Source organism: Pogoniulus pusillus, chromosome 4 (assembly GCF_015220805.1).
Source record: "Pogoniulus pusillus isolate bPogPus1 chromosome 4, bPogPus1.pri, whole genome shotgun sequence".
In the NCBI taxonomy this organism is placed as follows: Eukaryota; Metazoa; Chordata; class Aves; order Piciformes; family Lybiidae; genus Pogoniulus; species Pogoniulus pusillus.
This window is the reverse complement of record NC_087267.1, coordinates 41919866-41928408: the sequence shown is the minus strand read 5'-3', so window position 1 is coordinate 41928408 and position 8543 is coordinate 41919866.

The following is an 8543-nucleotide window of genomic DNA, read 5'->3' as shown; positions in this document are numbered from 1 at the left end:
AAATATACAAGGAAACTGAACAAGAAGAAAATTTGTCACCATAGGGATAATTAAGCATTGGAACATGGACACAGGAAGGGTTTGAAATCTCTAACCTTGGAGGTTTTCAAGAACAGACTAAGCAAAGCACTGAGCAAACTGATCTGATCCTGATCTGAGCAAAAGACTGGAATGAGGCTTTTCTGAGATTTCTTCCCACATGAATGACTCTATACTCTTATAAATAAAAGACAGATGTAAAGCTTTGCCATGAAGATTCTGATTCATTATTATGTTAGCCTGAATCAGAAGCCCCCAAACTTTCTCATCTATGTACATACAGGGGAGACAATCTTCAATATAACGAGACAAAGCAATTTCTATTTCAACATAGTATCCTCAGCACCTAATCATTGAACTTTTCATGAAGCATTCTGCTGTACTCTTCCTCTGTTGCAGTCAAAAAGCACCAGAAAACTATGGGATTCACCTCACTTAATCTTGGACATTGTCAGTGAGTGGATCTAAATGTTTATAAGTACTGTTTGTCTCTGTCAGCACGGGTCCATAAATTAGGTCAGGTGAATCACATCAAAGACATGCTTAATTCTTTGCATTGCCAAGAATGTCAGTAACACAATGACTATGACTATCTAGCACATTTCACAGGAAATTATCTTTTCTTCCCTGTCTTTGGAAACATAAAATCTATGTATTAAATTTTCTATATTTGCAAAACTTCCCAAAATACTTGTTGAAATTCATAGCTGATATTCTCCCTAGTTAGCAACAGAAGAGCTGAAACGACATTGCAACAAGTAAATATCATTTGCAATGTTCATATTTCCATCACAGAATACCAGGTTGGAAGGGACCTCAAAGTTCATCTGCTCCACTGTTTCCTAGCAAAAGCACAGTCTAGACAGGATGGCCTAACACAATGTCCAGCTGAATCTTAAAAAGGGACTCCACTATTTCTCTGGGGAGGTTATTTCAATGGCCAATTGTTCTCATTGTGGAAGATTTTGTGCTTGTGTCCAACTGAGATCTCCCCATTACCACTCCCTTCCGTGTGTGACTCCTTGTAAAAGGGGTCTCTCCACCTTTTTTGTGGCCACCTTTTAAGTACTGAAACAAATGTCTGATCTCTTCTGTTTGAATGATTGCTGCTTTGAGTGATCTATAACACCAAACTCTCTGGATTAGAAATGCAAAGATCTGAGCACCTTCTATGGTGAGACAAAATGGGGACACCAGCAGCAAACCTTAGCTGTAGACATTGGGTACTGCAATTTACATCAGTATTTGTTGATTGAGCTCCCAGAAGTGGTACATGCAACAGGTGTAGGTTTCCCTGATCCCAGATCTGGAGTTTGCAGATCCAGTGCTTACTACCTTCATGAAGCCAAAAATCTGATAAACCACAGGTCTGTAAATGACAGATATTGCTGTTTTCCCCCTTGATCTGAACATAGGTTCACAAACATATTGTCTGCCACTGCACACATGAGAAGAAAAATGAACAAGTCACCAAAAATATCCATGCCTCCTTAATAGGACCATGTGCACAATTCATGTGTAGCTGGTGAGCTACTTTCTCTTTTGAACAGCAAGAGAAAATTAAAGGGAAGGATGCTGGTTGCTCTTTGTCTACATAGTCCATAGACCAAGTTCTTGAGTACAGTAAGTCCCTCTTGTGTTACTCATGATGAGAAAAGGACATGGGCAAATTGCTGTTGCGAGGAAGGCTCCTGCTGCTTTTCACATAAAACACCACAGTCAGATACTCCATAGCATACGTCAGGTGAGACATGCCAGGAGCTGACAGTGACATTCCAGGTGTCCTGTCCTCTACTCTCACCATGTTAAAACAGCCCAAATATTCTACTTCACCTATAGGATGAGAGTTGCCAAAGCTCAGCAACCTACAATCCACATGGTGAGGGTCTTTGCCTATGCTGTTAAGAGTACAAGCATGGAGAATACTGGGCAGTGCTTAGCTATTCTTTAAAAGACATGAAGTCTAACCTAGCTCTTTCAGAGAGTAATGGGAAAGTTCTCAATAGCCTGGCTGGAAGGAAACCAGGTCCTCACTGCTGCAATTCTTTTTACAGACGTTTTCTTTTCACAGTGACTGAAGAAGAGTTAAAAGTGCTAGTGACAAATGTAACCATTGCCATCCAGTGGTACCATGGGCTACTACATACGAACGAAAAAAAAACTCTTCTTGCAGTATAATCACAGAAAACATATCTCACACTGGTGTAAGACTCCTACAGCACATGAGCTTTATCTTAAATATTTAAGAGAGATGAAATGTTGCTTGGGGTTTTAACTAAGCATCTGCATAGGGCTGGATAGAAGATTTTGACCTTTTTATTTCTGTTGAAACATTAAGACATGGCAATCAAACTTGTTCCTTCTGTTCTCTTCTGCTGTAGAAAAAAAATGTCTTTTATGCCTCAACTGCAATGGTATGCAAGAAATCCTGCTTCTATTTTTAGGCTGTTAGAAAAATAAGAATATGTAGTGGGTGCATATAATTGATCTGAACTTTCCTTTCAAGTGAACAGAAAGCTTGATAATTCCCATAATGAGTTGAAACAATCCCAATTTAATCATTTTCATACTAAGCTTTCTCCCTTTCCTTCCTCCCCTTCCACAGACAAAAGAAAAGTGATTAATATTTTTTGTAGTATTTTTATGTGGAATCTGGGTCCTTGCCCGTTATTAAACACATTTCCACTTAGGACAAGGAACATAAATAGAAGGAAAAAAATAATTACTCATTGTAGAGGTAGGAAAAATCCAATATGAAGTAAAGGGGAGCAGCATGCTATGTGACATTTAAAAGTCATGACTAAATCAGAAGGATGCTGGATACAGTAGCTGACTGTGATGTGTTTTGCATAGTGTAAGTGATCCCAGTCAAATTGTGAGCTGGTGGTTGCTACACAGAGAAAACATTTAGTCATGAGAAGTTCAATTTCTGCCTTGCTTACTAGTTGTGTTAGAATAAACCATTTACAAACCTGATGGGCCAGCCATATTTCATGTCATTTTACATATCATTATGCCAATACATCTGAAACAAAGCTGTTACCAGGGCAGAGTTATTAAAAAACCCCACAAAAAAACCCAAAGTGACACAAGAGAGTGAATAAGGTTAATGCATTTCAATCAGGGATGAATTTGACCCTCTGGGCTATTTCATATTTATAAGATTTACAGTTGGCATCAGATTCACTGGTGCACTCTACTTGCTTTCTAACAAGGAGGCAGAGCAGCTGTGAAACATCCAGATCAGTTAAGATGGAGTTGTTTTGCTCATGAATTTGACCCTGGACGCCATATGGACTGGAAAGCTTATTTGATTTTAGCAGTGCTGTTGTTGTAATTCTTTTTTTTTCCAGATAATACATCTTCAGTTGTTTAGGAGCAACACTTACCTTCTAATCTTGCATCTTGAATGGCTGAGGGTTTTTTTTCCATAGCATTTTGTAGCTCAGAAAGCCACCAAATGCAAATTGCAACAGGGTTCATGTCCTGTTTCTAAGAGAGACACCTAGATTTGCAGTTGTCTGACATCTCCATGAGAAAAGAACAAATCCCAAACAAAAAAACACCATAAACACCTGCAGAGTAAAGCTGAATCTTGTAAAATCTGAATAATCTTCTTAAGGGGTCTCTGATTCTTTAGGAACTGCCTAAAGTTAGGTGTGATTCCAGGTCTGAAGAGTTGAGCTTACCATGATATGGAGAGACTTCTGCATCAGCTCTGAGGGGTGAGGGCACATGCTACTTGACAACTAAGCCCTTGCCAGCTAGGCAAATACTTGTGTTCTGGAAATAGTAATGAATCAGGCTAAGTATGCTACTGGGGAAATTTTGCAAGTGAGCACTTATCTCTGTGAGCAATTATGGTAGTTTGAATATTTGGAAAACATTTTAATTCTCTAATATTGTTATTTGGAGAGGTTTGATTTTAATACACATTCAGTCTACCCACTGCGTTATTCAAGGCCAGGGACAGAATCATAGAATCAACCAGGTTGGAAGAGAACTCCAATATCAGCCAGTCCAACCTAGCACCCAGCTCTATCCAGTCAACCAGACCATGGCACTAAATGCCTCAGCTAGGCTTTTCTTGAACACCTCCAGGGACAGTGACTCCACCACCTCCCTGGGCAGCCCATTCCAATGGGAAATGGATATTTGCTTTGATTTTTCTTTTCTTGAGAAAAAAAAAAAGAAAACAACATTTTTCTGTACCCTGAAAAGGTACTAAACACTACCAAAGGAGTGAGAAAAACGAGAACCTTTGAGTCAAATACTACCTCACCCCCATTTGCTGTGGTCAATAAGGCAAAGTTATAGAGAAACCATAACAAAAGCTTGTTTGAACAAGACATAGAACTTCCTTGGAAAAATGAGAGACCATGGGGTGCTCAGTAGACTATCCCAGACACTGCACTGTTTTCCATTCAGACCAGGTATATCTTACCTTGATTTCCCTAATAAAAAAATTGTACCTACCCATCTGGCCCAACCAAAACAAAATATTCTATGGCAATCATTTGCCTCCCTCTGGGCAAAGGGTGAGATCAAGACTGAATTACATGCAACACGTTAATTACACACAGGTTGCACAATTGGAAATGAAAGAAATTTAAGAAAGTACACTGAATACAAGCAAGAACCTAAATGTGTTGAATAGATCAGATGATAAAAAAAAAAAAATCTAGATTGGGCTGATAAATGACAGGCTTTAAAAATACCAGGTCAATACTAGCTGCAGCATGGTGAACCAAGTATTTCGAATAATCTCTGGGGTAGTTTCTCCTTATGACTAATAACGTTACCAAAATTCCCTAGAGGGATTTAGACAGGGCTGTGTGCAATTAGGAGGATAGAAGCATGATAAAATTTTGTCATGTCTGCTAACATCACCGTATTTCTACTACCCAAGTTGGAATGATGTAACAAAATGTCAAATTTGTATCAGTGATAGAAGGAACAAATGTTATTTTGCAAGAAATTCATAGGATGTTAAGATCATAAGATGTTAGGATCTTAGGATGTTAGGGGTTGGAAGGGACCCAAAGAGATCATCAAGATTATCTAAAGGTTACTGGTTTGGGTAGGTTGAACTGGATGAGGATAGGTTGGACTGGATAATCTTGGAGGTCTCTTCCAACCTGGTTGATTCTATGATTTTATGATTCTATGACTCAGGCCACAGGGATCATTCTTCTTAGTGAGTCCAACCCCCCTGACAGAGCAGGACAATACTATCTAACACAGATCACAGAGGAACATAGAATCATAGAATCAACCAGATTGGAAGAGACCTCCAACATCATCCAGTCCAAACTAGCACCCAGCTCTATCCAGTCAACTAGACCATGGCACTAAGTGCCTCATCCAGTCTTTTCTTGAACACCTTCAGGGACAGTGACTCCACCACCTCCCTGGGCAAATGTTGTAAATATTTTAGTAGGTTATGCATATCCCACACTAGTGCAGCACCTAGAGTTGTTTTAAGAGTTAAGAGTCTTTAAGAAAAGACCAGAAAGAAATCTTGGTTTGTCCCCAGTGTAGGACATCTTAATTGGAATGATTTGGGTCCTATAGCAATCAGGTGTTTGGGTCCAGGATCAATCATATGATTGGTCTCCTGTAATTCCTAGCAGTAAGTGTTGACAACAGTGGAATTCAGAATACAATCATGAAATCAAACAGGTTGGAAGAGACTTCCAAGATCATTCAGTCAAACCTGTCACCCAGCCCTGTCCAATCAACTAGGCCATGGGGAGTATAAATATATTTCTGTTTAAATTTGGGAATAATGATTTTTTGCCCTCCAGAAGAAAATTGAGACATGAAAGGAACTCCATGCACAATAACTGTGATGAAAATAAACACACAAATAAAGCAATGGCTCTGGATCACAGCCTTATTCTATTCCATTCTTGCTAATAATACCAAATTCTTAGTCCTGTGAATCATTGTTTGCAGGAGTAGACAAGTAGGTGGAAATTTCACTTTCAATTTAAACAAATAAAACTGAAAAGTCTCTTACCTTTGTGGTTGTAGTTGCAAGTTTATAAATAAGTCAGAGAGAATATTATGCAGTATTAGCTGTTTATGACTTTGTGCGTGGTGAAGCTAGAAAAAAAGGCAGTTTGTTGTGAGAGATCTACATTTGAGTCAACTGAACATAGAGCTGTAGAGAAGAAAAAGGAAATGTAAAATGAAAGAAAAATGAGCATAGAAACATGTTCCCAACTCTTGATTCCTAAGCCAATCTTAGGAGTTTGAGGGTCTGATTTATTTTTTCCCTATCTTGCTATCTGCGATGCTTGACATGGGAACTAAGATGCATCTTTCTGGCCTGGCTATGTTCCCATTTGGAAATATTAGTGGGATATGGGAAAAGTTGCACACAAATGTTTTTTGCATATTTTCAAGATGTTTGACCTGAAGCATTTATACATTTGTAGGCATGAGTATATATGTTGGATGGGAAGATTATATGGTACTGCATCAGGAGCTCTACTTTGAATCTGCCACACATAATGCAAACACTGGACAAGCAATGTAACTCCCCTGCACCCACATGCATTTATAAATCAGCAACATCCATTCTTATATCTTACTATAGACACATAGAATCAACCAGGTTGGAAGAGACCTTGAACATCATCCAGTCCAACCTAGCGCCCAGCCCTAAACAATCATAGAATCAACTAGACCATGGCACTAAGTGCCTCAGACAGGCTTTTTTTGAACACCTCTAAGGATGGCTACTCCACCACCTCCCTGGGCAGCCCATTCCAATGCCAATCACTCTCTCTGCCAACAACTTCCTTAAAAAAACATCCAGCCTAGACCTCCCTTGGCACAACTTGAGACTGTGTCCCCTTGTTCTGTTGCTGGTTGCCTGGGAGAAGAGACCAACTCCCACCTGGCTACAGCTTCCTTTAGGTTGTTGTAGACAGCAATGAGGTCTGCCCTGAGCCTCCTCTTCTCCAGGCTGCACACCCCCAGCTCCCTGAGCCTCTCTTCTCAGGACTCTGTTCAAGGCTTCTCACCAACTTCGTCAGCCTTCTCTGGGCATGTTCCAGTATCTCAACATCTCTCTTGAAATGAGGGGCACAGAATTGGACACAGTACTCAAGGTGTGGCCTGACCAGTGTTGAGTACAGGAGAAGAATAACCTCTTTATCACTAACATTTACAACGGACTTACAAAGTGTTTTTATGTCCCTTTTGAAAATGTGCTGACAGTTTTTTAAAACATATACAGAATATTTGTTTCTTCAGGTAGAAGTAAGCAAAGAAGTGAAGAATGTATTCATTTGGTCAACCTTGCTTTTGCAGAGGAGTTGGACAAGATGATCTCTGGAGGTCCCTTACGATGCATAATATTCTGTTTTTCTAAGATTTATTCTTTTCCTTTTGAATTCTCCACCATGAACATAATACAGAGCAGTATGCCTGGAAACATTAACATGCTGTGTTATGATTCTGCTCCATACAGTAAGTGATATTGTATGTTACACATGATGTACACTCTAGCTAAAGCTCTTCCTGACTGCTTAAAATGCCCTCGAGTCTGAATGTACCTAGCAATTTCTGCCTATGGAATGCTTCTTTCCAAGTCTTTGAACTCACCTTAATTTTAAAGCAAAATGCTTAAGAGGTCATCTACATTTTAATTAACAAAGATGTTCAAGCACTCACTTAAATCTGTTGTTATCAATATCGTTTTCCAGACTGAAGGCAGAGTCATGTTAAACAGGTTAATGAACTGATGCTTAATGAATGTATCTGCCACTAAAAAACCCAGGCTCACAGAAACAAAGATTTTAGAGTTAGAAAGGACCACAGGATAGTGCAACTCAACTTCCTTTAAAACAAAAGCTATCATGTTTCATCTAGTTGCTGGTGTACTGAACCCAGATGTTTGATGAAGAAGTGTTTAGTAAGGGGACAAATGTTCTTTACGCATATGTATGATAGTCTCAGATATCTGATTTTTAACATCTTCTTATGCTGGGAAGAATTAATTGAAACTCTTGCCAGGAGTAAAGCTCATTTGTCAGAGATTCTCCCACACTTGTCTATCAGAAGTCTTACTGTCTCCTTTTCAAATTATCTTACTCTTTTATGTATTCTCCTTATTTTTTATTTTCTCAGTTCCCACTACTACTTCTGGCCTTCTTTGGCAAGTTTTTTATGACTCTTCATTTCTCTGTACTGACATCTTATTAATCCCTCCTCCCTTTACCACCCCCAGCCCACCCCCATCTATCCTTCATAGTCCCAGTTGTCTACTTTATTTTTCTTGTGATATCTGGGAACCAAAATAAAAGAAGGAAAAAAGACTAGTGTGTGGGCTGCAAATGGGACAGAAATCATTATCTTACTTTGAAAGCGAACCTATTGTAATGATGCTAGTTTGCCTTAGGAGAAGCTTAATCATCTCAGTATTTCTCCATTTCTGAGTTTCTAGCTCAGTTTTGAGGAAGACCTACTGTGGCTGTAACAATGAACAGTCA